Below are 15,482 nucleotides of genomic sequence, written 5' to 3'. Positions count from 1 at the left end.
AGTACAGAGCCACGCAAAGTGGCAGACACCACAGCCAGTTTTATCTCCTCTCCGGAGAATTCTGGCAAAAGACTTCACATTTTTGAAATCTTAAGCAGATGGAAGAGCATTAAGTAGGAGCTGAGCAGAGGAGACGACGGAAAAGGTAAAACCAATAAAGGACAAATAAGGGTGGAAATAGTCACTAACTGGAAATGAGTGTGTAAAGCATTCTCCCCGACGTCGCCCTCCAAAATCCCAGCTTGCCGAACACCTGGTCAGATGTTTACATCCAAGTTTTGAAAAGGGAAAGTCTTAAGGTGAGACTGAAGTGCTGTCTTTACAAGAAATGTGAATGGACTTTGGAAGAGCTGGGTTATCTAGCATGGAGTTATTGCTCACTAGAGTGGACCCTTCTCTAATCATTAAAGACCCTTGGAGGAGGAGCATGTGGCTGCCTCTCACTTACAGCCAAGACCCCCACCACGGTCAACAAACTTACCCACTAACACAGGGCTCCCCAACAGCCTTCCCAGGGTCTCATTTATAAGCATCCAAACCCCTGCCCCACCGGCTGGTGAGAAAACCCCCCAAAAACGAAACAAAGACCAAGAGGAGTAAAAGGTAAAATGGTCTTGGAAGGAAAATAAAGACTAGGGAAGGACAAAATGAAGAGGCTTCATCAGCCCTTCCTGGGAGAGGTGAAAAGCAGCTGCCCCCAGAAATCAAAATTTAGAAAACAGGTCATCAGAGGAAGGGAGAAGGTCTTTGAAAGCAAGACTATTGTTAGACTTCCTAGCCACTCCCCCAGCTCTATGACCGCGCATGCGCTATCCAGTCACCAGACAAGATGCTTAGTCATCCTAGGGCCTCACGTCCTACGTAATCCATGCACTGCATGATCACATGGTCTGCCCACAGCGTGGTCACGCAATCTATACCCATGTGTGATGAGCTACGTAAGCCCATATGCACCTGTGCAAGGGGACCTTTAAAAGTGGGTTCCACCTATTCCTTCCCTCTCTTCCTGCACAGTCACTCCATAGGCCTATGCACACCCCTTCTATTCCCTTCCCTTAATAAACTCTTACAGTGGGTATTGTTGTGCCTCGTGGCTTCTCTCACGTGGTAAACAGCACCGCTTAATAAATAACAACTATCACCACTTGATTTTTAAAAAAAGCAGATAAAAGAGCAGGTCTGTATTCTTAAAAAAATATGCCAAAATGTAGACCCTTAAGACTAAGAAGGAAAAGCGAGAGAAAAGAGAAGAGGTACATGGGAGTGATTTCACGAGTAGAATCCCCAGAAAGAGGCAAAAGAGGACAGGAAAGCAGGCATCAGTGAGGAAGTGAGATCAGGTCCCAGGGTGGAAGAAGGCTCATACCCAGGTAGAAATGTCATGAAAGGCTCAGAGCACTCCATTCAAAGACAGCCTCCATTTAAATGCACCAACCACTGTGACATTTTTAGAAGACAAAGAACAAAAATACAACCCTAAAGAAAAGTGGGGGGAGCATCCTTCATTACTATGATTTCTTAACTTCAGGATGCTATTTACACATGCACTCAGTATAAGTCATGTTTCAAATATCCCATCTGTACCCAGGCACCTGTTCTATTTTTTTTTTTTCCACTTTCAATACATTACTCAACACCTCATTATAAAATAGGTTATTGTTGGATGATTTTGTCCAATTGTAGCTGATGTAAATGTTCTACACACCTTCAAGTAGGCCATGATGTTCAGCAGGTGAAGTGTACCAAACACAATTCCACTTCTGATGGTTTCATTTCATGTTTTTTTCAGGCTATGATCCTAGGTAAGTTGAAGAGCATGTGTCCACTGTACAGAAATGCCCTGGAAGATATTGACTAACCAACTCCTGATGGGAAAGTTCCTTCTAAAAGACTTGAGAAATAGGCAGAGAAAGGGTATGTGAGAAAACAAGAATGAAGTAAGTTAAGGTCACAAGAAACAGCTTGGCTCAGGTACAGCTGTCACTGTTTCTGGGGTGTGCATATAACATCCAACATTACCACTGCTCTGTTACAACTGAACTCTATGGAGAGGGGCAGGCGAGAGTTAATTTTTGAGCTACTTACTCTAGACTCAGAGTTCCACATGAAGCATTCAACTGACTAAACTCAGGCACATACATACCACTACCCAACTCTGTTGCCTTCAGCAAGGGAGTTGGCTCCCTCCCTTCGCCATCACTTAGGAAAAGGTGAATATTTAGGCTCCAGATGCCAAAGTAATAGATGTTCGTTACAGCCCATTCCCCTGACTCTCCATCATCTTTATGTTTACAGTTCTAAAACATACATTTCAATGTTTATACCTATCCTATGTTGTTATCCCCTCAAGAAAATCAATTGACAACTCAAGAATGTCTAGTGATATCTGCTTTTACCCACTTCAGCTTTAGTATAATGCCATACTGATTTTGTAATTTATATGCTAACATACCCTCCACTGTAGACGAATTTCTAAATGGTCTTATTAAATAAAATAGGAGTGAAAGCCTTAGATCAGGGAAATAGTGAGAGCCACCAGCCAACCTTACCTCACCAGCTCTGCAGCTTCCAAAATGCCACCTTCCTGTCCACCCAGGCTTTTATTGCCTTGCTGTTCTGCCCTCTCGTTGGCTGTCTTAGCCCAGCTACCTGACTTCCTCTTCCTATGCAGCTCTGTCACTTTCTGTCTGTCTGAACAGACCTCCAGATCTCTATGGTTGGTCCTGGGATTAAAGGTGTGTGTCACCACGCTTGGCTCTGTTCCCTAGTGTGGCCTTGAACACACAGAGACCCTGCCTGCTAAGTGATCGGATTAAGGGCGTGTGCTGCCACTGCCTAACTTTTGTGTCTTGCTATTTCATCTGATCTCCAGGAAAACTTTATTTATTAACATACAAATAAAATATCACTACATTTCCCCTTTTGTGTCTAATAAAAGTAAAAAAAAAATTTAAAGTTATAAGAAAAACTATATACAATAAGTACAATAACTATATACAATATATACAAGCAATAAATACATCAACAATGTATTTGTCCATTTGCATTTGACAAATTAAGAGAAAATATTCCATTATCTATTCTATTTTGGTGAGTCCAAAATGTACCTAATTCACTTTCTATCCTAACTTATATTACCAACAGAAAACTATCTTATGATGTCTTTCAAACTTATACACTTTACACCTCTTAGTGAGTTTCTTTTCTGAATTTCTTAACAAGGAAAATTGTAATTACAACTATCTAATCTTCACTCCACACAACAATGGGATAGAGTGGAAGGAAAAGTTATGTATTTACATACGTATGTGCACACACATATTCATTCATCACAGCAAGAAACTGCGGAAGCATTTGTCTTTATTTCTGCAGCTGGTCACAAGGCCATGAGTCCTTTTCTCCTTCTCCACTGGAGAGGGTAGCGACCATACAGTAGATAGGAACAGCAAATGTAAACCAGAAATAAGGCTCTATTCCAGTGAGAACAAAGCACCACCCTCCACACACCAGAAAGATTCCAAAGCACTCCCCTGCCACATGGAACCCATCTGGCCCTTTCTAGGCTCCACATTGGAGTTTCAGGACTGTGTTCTCAACTTGGACATGGCAAAGTGGTAGCTTTTATGAATGAAAGTGATTCTGCTTATCTGCCATTAAGAACCCCATACAGCATGGAGTATGTGCATAGCCATCTAAGGATGGCTCTGAAAGTCCACCTTAGTGTAAAGCTTTCTACTAAAATCTCCAAAGCCTTCACTGATCCCACATCACAGTTCTTATTCTCTTTCATCCTAATCCTGTATCCCTTTCCCTCCCAGAAGTGTTGATTCCAAGAGCTTGCTCTAATAGACCTTCTGCTCACTCACATCCATCTCAGAATACACATCTTAAAAATATTCCCAAATTACATGCTTTTCTTTAAAATAACACAATAGATATTTAGGGTCTCTGGCACCTTAAACATCTAGAGTTCCAAACATCTACCTTCTTGGGATATTGTGGCCAGCCGGTTAGCAATATTGTGAGTAGCCTGGAAGGAAAGAATCACCAGGGCAAGGCTGGTGCAGATGAACTCTAAGGTGTTTCCTTGGCTATATAAAATTATATTTGTATCTACAAGAATATATATATATATATATATATATACATATATATACATTTCTATAAAAGGATATCATGTTTCTTGTGACTAGGGACCAGATGAGAAACTGAAAATGGTATAAGTCTTTCTCTGGGGCCCAGAGACCAAGGGGAAGAGCCAAGTGTCGAAACTGAAGACACATCAAGCAGGCAGGACTTGGTATTCTGTGCTGGACACATGTAGGTCAGTCTGAGGGCTGCATCAGAGCTACACAAAGGACACTGGGCCAGTTTTATTGAGGCATCTCATTGTATATTATCATGGGGAGAGAAAACCCAAGGAAGGAAGGCTCACTGCTCCATGGGTGACAGTGCCCGAGGGGCCGAGATTAAAGAAACAGAACAGCAAGACTGGAAGTGTGTGCATGTGTGCATGCTTGTGTGTGGGTGCAGGTGTGTGCACATGTGGAGAGAAGAGTCAGAGGCATTGGCTTCTCAGAACGAGCAAAGTTGGAAGGAATCTTGTGTTCCATGAGGCTGCTCACCTAAGGCTCTCTGCTGCAAAGTCATTCTTAATGGCAAATAAATGGAATCACTTTCATTCATAAAAGCTGCCACTTTGCCATGTCCAAGTTGAGAACACAGTCCTGAAACTCCAATGTGGAGCCTAGAAAGGGCCAGATGGGCTCCATGTGGCAGGGGAGTGCTTTGGAATCTTTCTGGCGTGTGGAGGGTGGTGCTTTGTTCTCACTGGAATAAAGTCTTATTTCCGGCTTGCATTTGCTGTTCCTACCTACTGTATGATTGCTACCACTGGAACCAAGGATGCCTGGCCTTTGTATACAAAATAGTGACTGGAAACACTTGTTCTATGTTTGGATTTCATTAAACTGATTGTTTAAAGTAGATCCTCATAAGATGCATGTCTAAGTGGTTCCAAACATATGTCACAAGTTTTCCAACAATTAAATTATATATCAGTTCTTATAGCTAAATTAAGAAAGATTGAATGAATTTCAATGTTAAGTTCTCCATTCATATCTGTCCCATTTCAAACAAACAATGGCCACATGGGATAAATGGCTGCCATGCTGGATAGTATGGACCTAGACTATAAGAACTGTATGCATATATTCCTTGAGCTAAAAACTATGGCTCTGATCCTTAAGTGACTAGTATCCTTATTTTACTTTGCAAAGCACATATACAGGTCATTGCAAACTAATCAATAGGCAACATATGAAGGTAAATGTGTACAGGTCCCTGCTTCTACCATAAAACTTTTAGAGTCCATGAGAATGAGGGAGAGAGAGGTGCTAAAGAGAGAAACAAGGAATATAAGGGGGTGGAGGAACCAAAAAAATGGGGGCAGGTAACAGGAGCTACACACTGCAGAAACTAAGCAGAGTCACAAGACTGGTTTCTCTGCAGAGGTCTTCTCTAATCAAAAATCTTAACCTTCAATTCCAAAAGGTAAGAATCTACTTCACAAAAAAAAACCAAAAACAAACCCATAGTTCTACCAATTTCAGATTCTATTGCTCTCCTTTAAAAATTCAAACATTAGGGCTGGAGAGTGTTAGGGTCTATGAGAAGTCCTATAAAAGACCACCAGTCATGTATGCAATCATCAAGAGCATTTAACAAAAAATTCCAACACGCAGAGGTCAACCATCTGACACAGTGGCAAATAGGGACCCGGAGAGAAGCTCTCAGGCTCCCTTTAAGCAGGATTAGGGGAATTCCAGCTGTGGTTAAGTGTACTTTGAAGAGATTGGATATAGACCCTTCCTGGTACAGGAATCATTTTAAGATTGACTCACGACATCTGGTCAGCAACTGTGGTTGCAGTGTCAAGGGTCTGTCTGCCTTGTCAGAGATCTGTTTGACTGAAAGTACCAAGAACATTGTGGCAGGGTGGGACCCTGATTGGCTACCAGACTGGACATACTTCCTGAGGGTCTAATTGAAGCCAGACATGAGTCAACATAGGATGGTGGGGTAATATGGAGCAGAGGTCTTAGTAAACTGGCCCCTGGGAGAAAACAAAAAACAAAAGAACTGGTCCTGTTAGGGTTAGTCCTGTTCTAGGAGGGGACAGCCACTTCAGAGAGATGGTTTCGTGGGTAAAGCATCTGACATATAAGTATAAGGATCTGAGTTCAGATACCTGGAACCCACATAAAGCCAAACTTCCTAGCATGCATCTGTAATCCCAACACTCTGACTGCAAGAGACAGGGGAATCCTAGGATGCCAAGAAGGCTGACTTCTGCAGCAGTGAACAAGAGACCCTGTCTCGGTTGAGGTGGAAGGCGAGGACTGACAGCTGAGACTGTCCTTTGATCTCCGCACGCCCTCTGTGGTGCTCCCCACCTGCACTGTTAGTTTTTCATATCTTTTTTTTTTTCTTGGAGGTCTGCAGGTTGTGGGTAGTCTTTGAGGTGTTTGCAGGGATGGAAGGAACTGAGGATGGACCCCAAGGCTTCACATACACAGAGAAGCATCCACTGCTGAACAACATTCCCAGCCCTCCTTTCTTTTTGAAAACAGATTTATTTTTATTTTATGTGTGTGAGAGTTTAACCCCATGTTTGTTCACCACATGCATGCAGTGCCCCTGGAAGCCACAAGGAAGCGTTGGACCTCCTAAAACTGGAGTTACAGATGGTTGTGAGCCTCCACAGTCACTCATACCTTACAGAGCATGTTTTGCTCTCAACATCACCTGAGATCAACAGTGAGTTCAAGACAGTTCAGAAATGAAAGAAAGATGTGAGTTTAGAAATAGCTCCTGCTGGATTTGATAACTCCATTACAGTGAGCAAGCAGTACTCAGGAGCCAGGAAAGCTGTGAGGGGGCATCAGAAAATGGCAGAGCAGGGCAAGGAGGCTCCCTGGAAAATGTGCCTGATCACAGACAACTTTTTCCCCTCTCTCAGCTCTTTGTTACTTTCTTCTTTCCACATCTTTTCCATCTTCTCTTTTCTCCATCTTCCTCCTCCTTCGCCTTCTCCTTTGCCTGTCCTTCTCATTCCCACATCTTCCCCTGCCCTTATGTACCCTGCTCATTTCTACCAATGCTCTGTTCTCCCAGCTTCAGTGAACTGGTACTTAGAGCACCACATACCTAGCAACACACCGAGTTAAATTTCCTCTTCGAGATCTACCGCTGTGTTTAGCACTCTTTTATAATGAGTTTCTAATTCCAGGTCAGTAGATGTGGTTTCTGGGTTGACATGTTCCCAGTAAGGCTTGATAAACATTAGTTTGCCAGAAATAAATGAAGATGTTGACCTTCTTCCATTAAAATATATTCTCTCACCATGAAGCAAACGACAGGCGTTTTGATATGTACGGTGGCCAGGCTTACAGCAGACTGATTAAAACACCCATCCATCAACTCAGAAACCACCTTTGTAACAACAACAAAACCGGCAGTAGCTAGAGGCCATGTGTTAAATAAACCCCGAGAAATATTTTCACCGGAAGTGCTGGCTTTTCACATCCGAGGCTGACGAGACAATGAACTTGACCTCCGGTCATTTTCATATTTACAAATGGAAGGTTGTTTTTATGCTACTGACACATGAAAATCCACAAATGTCACATTCTGATCTGACCACAGTCCCTAGGTAAATTCTCAAAAGACTTAAGAACTGTCTCCATGTAATTTGTGTAAAATGTTACTTAAATGGTTTTCATTGTCCTTTTGTCTGAGTATGCAGTCAATGAAGGGTATTACCTTTAGGGGGTTTGGGGAATAGCTTTGGATTTGTTGATGGTTTCTGAAATAGTGCCTCTTGTATCTCAGGCTATCCTCAAACTTTCTATGTAAGCAAGGACGGTCTTGAACCCCTGATCCTGCTGTGCCTACCTCTTGAGTACTGGAATCACAGGTGTGCACCACCACACCCTGTTTACTCAGTGCTGGCATTGAACTCAGAGCCTCGAGCCCAGTAGGAAAGTGCTTTACCAACTGAGCTACAGCTCTGGCCTGTTGGGATTTTTCTTTTTAAGATTTTTTAAATTTTATTTGTATGAATGTTTTGCCTGCATGAATATATTTTTCACCCCATGTGTGCCTGGTTCCCAAGGAAGTCAAAGAGAATGTCAGGTCCCCTGGAACTGGAGTTACACATGGTTGTGATGGGTTTTGAGAACCAAATCCTGGTCCTCTGCAAAAGCAACACGTACTCTTAACTGCTGAGCCATCTCTCTAGCCCCAGGTTTTTATTTTAATGTTTATTGTTATTACTGATTACATACACAAAAACATTATAATAATAGTCCTTAAAAAGTAAGATTTCTCTCACAATTTTACCGCCTCTACAAATCAAAATGTTTTTATTTCTTAACTTTATAATGATGGAACTTCCATCTGGAACTAGGCAAGGTGCTCGCACACGCTGATGCCATTAACGAATTTAATTATACAATTGAATCCTCCTCAAACACGAACAGGTGGGTTGCCATTTTTCCAGTCCCGGCATTTACAATTAGTAGTTAGTGTATAGCCAGAGCACAGTTCTCTATGAGTTCAGACTTCAACTTGCCTCCTGCTCAGCGTACTGTGGTCCCAGCAGGGTTTTGTTTTTTTTTTTTTCTCTAGCTCCCAATCTACTGCTGCATCCAGATGGCAGAGTCAGATATTGGATGAAGGACAGGCATGCCAGCTTTGGAGCTGAGGCCCGCTCCTGACGGCTGGTGCCCTTCTCTGTGGAAATGTAAATGTGGCACAGCAAAGCTGTAGTGAACTGGGAAGCCCTACAGTGGACTCTGCCAATCAACTGGAAGGACGTCTGGCTCTGGCACAGCTGAGCCCTACTCTGCACTCTTTGGATGGACTTCCCAAACCCCTATTGCATTTGTGGACTGTGCTGACCCTTGAGAAATGAGATCACGGCACCCGTCACCTCTCACATATGCACACTAGACGATTATTAAAAAGGTTACTGCCCCACCTACTTGCAGAGCCCAATAAATTATCTCAAATAAAGATATCCCAGATCAGCAACATTGCCAGCATCCCAGAAGCCTCTCGAGAGCCCTATCCTTCCCCCCTACATCAGCACCACCCTAAGTTCTAACCCTTAACTCACTCTGTTTTATAGTCAGACCATCTCACACACGGGAGACAACACATGTTTAGCCCTAACATTATAATCATGAGTTGCCTCGTTTTGAGCTGTGTTTTATATGGAAGAGTAAAGTACGTGTGTTTGTGAGGTTATCTGTGATGGAGCAGGTCAAAATGGATTCATATTTTTTTAATTCCTGTATGTGATTGCCCACATATATTGTGATTCACCCTAATATTTTTCTTTTGAGAGTTTGGGTTCTCTCCAGTTCTGATCTATTCGTTCAGTGCAGCAATGAGCATTCTCTTTTGCATCTGTTGGTGTTTGTACCTTTGTTAGTTGTATAGGGGTAAATAGTTGGCTCCCAAGTCAAGTGTGTCTTTTAACTTGATTAGAAGTTGTCCGATTTTCCCAAAAGTGGATACAAAAAGGTCCAGTGGCTCCATGCTTGGCACTGTCAATCTTTTTATCATCTTTCTGGCAGTGGGAGGAAGTTGGTGGGGTGTCTCTTGGTGGTGTTAAGCATCCTTGGCCAGTAAACAACCAGAACAGCTCTTCACAGTTTATGGATGCTGAATGTCCGATGAAATTGTCCTATTCCTTTATCATTACTCATTAATTTATTTTTATATGTGTATGAGTGCTTTGCCTGAATGTATGTCTGTGCATCATGTGTATGCTTGGTACCTGATGAGTCCAGAAAAGAGTGTTGGCTCCCCTGGGAATGGAGTTACAATCTGTTGTAAGCTGCCATAGGGGTGCTGGGAACGGAACCTGGGTCCTCTGGACAGTCAGCTAGCACACTTATCTGTTGATCCATCTTTCCAGATATCTCTTATTCATTGCAAACGTCTTTTTATTTGCTGGGTGTGATAGTGCTTTTAGTCCATGCTTTTAGTCCAGCATTTGGGACTCCGAGACAGGTGGACCTCTATGAGTTCCAAGAGCAGCCAGGGCTACATAGAAAGACCCTGTCTCAAAAAAACAAAACAAAACAAAACATGCAAACAAAAAACAATAACAACAAAATTATCTTTCTTCTTGGTACAAGGCTGTTTTCTGGAATGAGGCCCTTGTTGTATGTGCTGAGAGCATCCTCTCACTCTGGGAGCTGTGCCTTCCCATCTTTTTTCCCTCAAGACAATATTTCTCTGTGTAGTCCTGGCTGTCCTGGAACTCACTCTGTAGACCAGACTGGCCTTGAACTCACAGTGATCCACCTGCCTCTGCCTCCCGAGTGCTGAGATTAAAGGTATGTGCCACCACTGCCTGGTGCCTTCCCGATTCTTAACAGCTCCCTTGGGTGAACAAAAGATGCTAACATCCGTACAGTTCAACTTTTCAACCTTTACTACAGTGTGTGCTTCTCAATGTTCTATTTAGCTTTGCTTACCCAGGCCAAAGCAAAACAAACAGATGTTTGTACAACATCTAGAAGAGTCTTTCCCTTTCCACATTCAGGCGACCCTCCACCTGGAATTCATTTCTGGCATGTAGAGATCAAGTTTTTTGTTTTTTGTTTTTTTGTTTTTTCTAAATTCTATGTAATTGGTCCAACATCATTTATTCAATACAGGATCTATTCCTCTTGATCGATAGCAAAGTACCACATTCGCTATTAATCAAGGATCTACATATATCTATACATGAAGATCTGTTTCTGAGCTTTAGTCTATGCCCCCTTTTTTTCAAAGCAAAAGAGTATTATCCTTGCATTAATGTACTAATTATTTTACTGCCAAGACTAAAACTTGTAAGCCAGTAAAATAAGTCCTTCAATATTCTTGTTCAAGATCATACTATTTATTCAGGACCAATTATAATTTCATATAAATTTTATAGTCAGCTTGTCAGTTTCTACTAGACAGCTGCTGAGGTTTTGAATGAGAGTATATTGAATTTATAGATCAATTTACAGGTAATTAACATCTTCACTAAACTGAGTTATTTAGTCCATAAACATCCCCTTTAGGTTTTAATTAATTTCTCTCACAATATTTGTGGTTTTCATTATAGAAGTCTTAGATATCTTTTATTAAGCGTTCACTGGATGTTTGATACACTTTGATGTTATGGTAAATGGTAAATCAAGACTTGTAAAAATTAGCATTCTGGTTTTATAACTCTGAAGTATTTATTTTTATGTGTTGATCATACAGCTTGTGATTTTGCCAGATTCATTTACTAATGTCACTAGTTTGTCTGTTGATGGTTTTGCAGTTGTATTTTGGGGTTCCTGAGTGTCAGGTTCTTACAAATGCAGGTAAAGTCAGATTCACAACTCACACAGTTCACTAATTTTTGTACACTTGTTCAATTTATCAGTGAGAAGGATATTAAAAATTGCCCAGTGTGACTGTGAATTTATCTAGATGTATCATCATCATCATCATCATCAACAACAACAACAACACCATCTAACTGGGAATCAACCCAAGGTTTTGTGCACTCCAGGAAAGTCCTTTCCTACTGAGTTACATACCCAGCCCCTCTCCTACTATTTTTGTTAATTTCTACTGGTGTTCTAGCCAAGAAAGTGTGCATGAGAAAACTTTAATATATAAAAACGCAGAGGGAGAGACAAAACTATTTGCTAATTTTTTGCTGATGATATTATTTACCTAGAAAACCCAAGGAAATTGATGTTTTTAAAGACTACTAAAAACCAAGCTGCCAAATTTACTATCAATAATATGGGAGGGTAGAAAATGAATATAGAGAAGTCAGTAGTTAGAAGCAAGGAGTGTAATAAGATTTCATAGCCGGGCAGTGATGTCACATGCCTTTAATCCCAGCACTTGGGAGGCAGAGGCAGGCTGATCTCTGTGAGTTCCAGGCCAGCCTGGTCTACAAAGTAAGTTTTCTAGAACACCCAGAGCTACACAGGGAAACCCTGTCTCTAAAAATAAAAAAAGAAATCATTCACATCAAAAAGAACTACAATTATTAATATACAACACATATACCTTGAAAAACTTTCCTTTCTTGTATCACGAGTGTGCTCATCTTGGAGCTGAGGAAATGGCGTGGTGGGTAAAGTGTCCTGCAATGGGTTCCCCAGCGCCCACGTGAAAACAGGGTATAGCACTATACACCTACACCGCTCCAGACAGGAAGATTTCTGGAGTTCACTGGCCAACCAGTCTAGCCAATCAGTGAGCTCCAGGTTCAGTGAGAGACTGTCTCAGAAAACAAGATGGGACACAATCAAAGACACATGAAGTTGGCCTCTGGCCTCCACAGGCATGTGCACACATACTTGCATGCACATGTATACACACACACACACACACACACACACACACACACACACACACACACACAGAATATGCTTATCTTCCAGCTTTTAAGTTTAGCATAATGCCGATAAACCTTTTTCTTTTCAAGCTAAAGGAATTCTGAAGTTCACACTGATTAATAAGCAAACAAGATTCTTCAAAGGTAAATCAAGGCATACCGTACTGGTTCAGGAACAGCGCAGTCCTAAAATGGAAAGGGAAGGAGACAAATAAAACCCTATGGAGGACAACAAACTTGAATAATGGTAAGTCAAACAGTCGCTACCTCAGAAATATTAATCTTAAGCTCCAGTATCATTCCATTCCTCTTGGTAATTTCTAAATAAATCAAATCTTTAATATAAAAAAATAAATCAAAGATAATAGATGAATAGACTGGAAATATCTCATCATTTCTCAGTACATGAAGTTCACAAAATAAAATTAATAAACACAACTATATATAAAAAGAAAATTTAAAACCTCCACCTAACAAAATTAAGCCCTCATATAATTAAAATAACACAAATGACAAACTAGAAAATATAACTCACCATAGACACAGAATAACCTTATTATTATGTAAAAAGCCCTAGAGATAGGTAAGAAAAGGACCAATAACTCACTAGAAAAACAGATAAATGTTATAAAGACAATGCAAAGAAAAAATAAATTATTCTTAATATGTTTAAAATGCTCTTTTACACTCATAATGAGATGCATGCAAATTAAAACTACTCTCAGAGCCATTTTTTCACCATAAAATTGGCAACCATCCCAAATTTGATAGCGTGTCCCGTTGCCAAGGCTGTGGGAAACAGACACTCTCATACCTTGCTGTGGGAGTATAAATTTGCATGGCCCATATGGATGGCAATTTAGCAATCGCTACCAAAGCTACAGATGTATGTGCTCTTGGATCCAGTAATTCCACTTTGGGGAATTCACTCTACAGACATATTTGCATATGCACAAAATGGTAAGTATACCATTTATTGATTGCAGCCTTGCAATCAAGATGGGAAGGAGCCTGTATCCTCATTAGGAGGAGCTGGTTTAATTCAGTGCAGCAATTTGTTATAGTACTGGAAAAAGAAAGTCATCTTTAAGGATTTATCATTTATTTATGTTTCTCTCTCTCTCTCTCTCTTTCTGTGTGTGTGTGTGTGTGTGTGTGTGTGTGTGTGTGTGTGTGTGTGTGCATATGTGCCCAAGAGTCTGGAAGAGATCATTGATCCTCTGGAGCTGGAGTTACAGGCAGTTGTGAGCTGCCTGATATGGGTTCTGGGAACCAAACTCTTGTTTCCCTACAAGGGCCATAAACGGTCTTTACGGCAGAGCCATTTCCCCATCTTCAAAAGAATGTTCTTTCTATTTTAATCAGGAATGCTCACCAAAATATATTAAGTGAATTAAGCAAGATACAGGATAATGTATAGCTTCCTAAAAAATATTTACATTACCAAGAGTGAAACTAACATATTTTGTATCTTGCTTACATTTATTTTGTGTTTATTTTCAGAAATCTCTGGTATAGCCAATAAAAGACCAAAAGCAATGGTAATCTATCTGTCGGGGGCCTGAGAACTGGGGATGTGAATGCCCATTTTTTCACTGTAAGCTTTTTCATACTTAGAATATTTTTTATTTGTGGATGTAACAGTATTAGTGTTTTTAGAAAATTTTAAAGCAAAATATTATGCAAACAATACTAATATATATATGTATATATATATATGCCATGTGTGACTTAAATGCACTGTTATTCTATGCTATCCCTAGATATACCATTTAGAATGGTTTTGACAATGGATACTAAGAGGCTTAAACAGTAAAGGCAACTCATTATCCCAGGAAACAAAGCATCCCCAAATCAAATTGCTCTGGGCTGGAACTGCCCCTGAAACTTCAGGTATCACACAGAGACCAGACTTTGAGCAGTGGAGATGGACAGCATCCATGTCTTCCTGTGAATTACCCAGAAGCTCCCCAACAAACTTCTTCCCTAGTCTGAGGGTCAATAACATGTGACATGTCCATATCTGAGCCGCAGTAGAGACTGGCATGTGATAGCAGTAGAACAAGAACGATGCCTAATGAGTAATATGGACCAGAGAATGGTCGTAAAGACCTTACGTACATTATTTAACTCACACTTCAAAGCCACCTAGCAGGAAGCATTATGTCCAATCACAGATGAGGAAGAAGGGTAGAGAAAAGTTAAAAGACTTGCCAGAGGTCACAGTTAGTCAAGAGCTGGGACTGAGATTCACAGTTAGTCATCCCAGGAAGCATGTATATTCCTTCTAATCCAACTTCAATGACTATGGCAGGAGGTTGATTCCATCTGCAGAGAAGAAGAACTAAGTTTCCTGTTTCATTTCATTTGTTTGTTTGTTTTTTGTCAATTGGACACAACGAAGAATCAACTGGGAAAAGGAAGTCTCAATGGAAGGATTTGCCCAGACCAGAATGACCTGTGGCCATGTCTGTAGGGAACTGTCTTAATTGTTGATTGGTTCAGGAATAGTGCCTACTTACCACTCTAAGTAGTGCCAATTAGGGGCAGGTGGTCCTGACTGGATACAAGTCAGAGGAAGTGGGCCAGTGAGCAATGGTTCTGCAAGGCTTCTACTTCAGTTCCTGCTGAAGTTCATGTCGTGACTTCTTCCCTCACTGATGGACTGCGACCTGGAACGTAAGCTAAATAAACCCCTTTCTCCCCTCAGTTGCTTTAGTGATGGCGTTCATCACAACTGTGAAGCTAAGGATGGTAAGGTTGGCTATTGGATGTGTAATCAGAAGTATCTGTCTTAGGAGTCAACGGTCCAAACAACAGCTCTGGACTGGCACACATCAAACTGTCAGTGATGGATACTGACCGTTTGTACACACTCCCCCATGCCCTTTCTAGACCTGTGTCTCAGTTGTCAGGCATAAGAAAACCTGAGCAACGCCTGAGATCTTTCTAGAAGCGATGACCAGAATAGCTCTACCTAGAGAAAGCTAAACTGGTAGTGACCACACCTATCAGGGGACATTGC

Source organism: Peromyscus californicus, unplaced genomic scaffold, assembly GCF_007827085.1.
Source record: "Peromyscus californicus insignis strain IS unplaced genomic scaffold, ASM782708v3 Scaffold_18__1_contigs__length_77618521, whole genome shotgun sequence".
In the NCBI taxonomy this organism is placed as follows: Eukaryota; Metazoa; Chordata; class Mammalia; order Rodentia; family Cricetidae; genus Peromyscus; species Peromyscus californicus.
The sequence above is the reverse complement of the archived record's forward strand: the minus strand, read 5'-3'. Positions refer to the sequence as shown.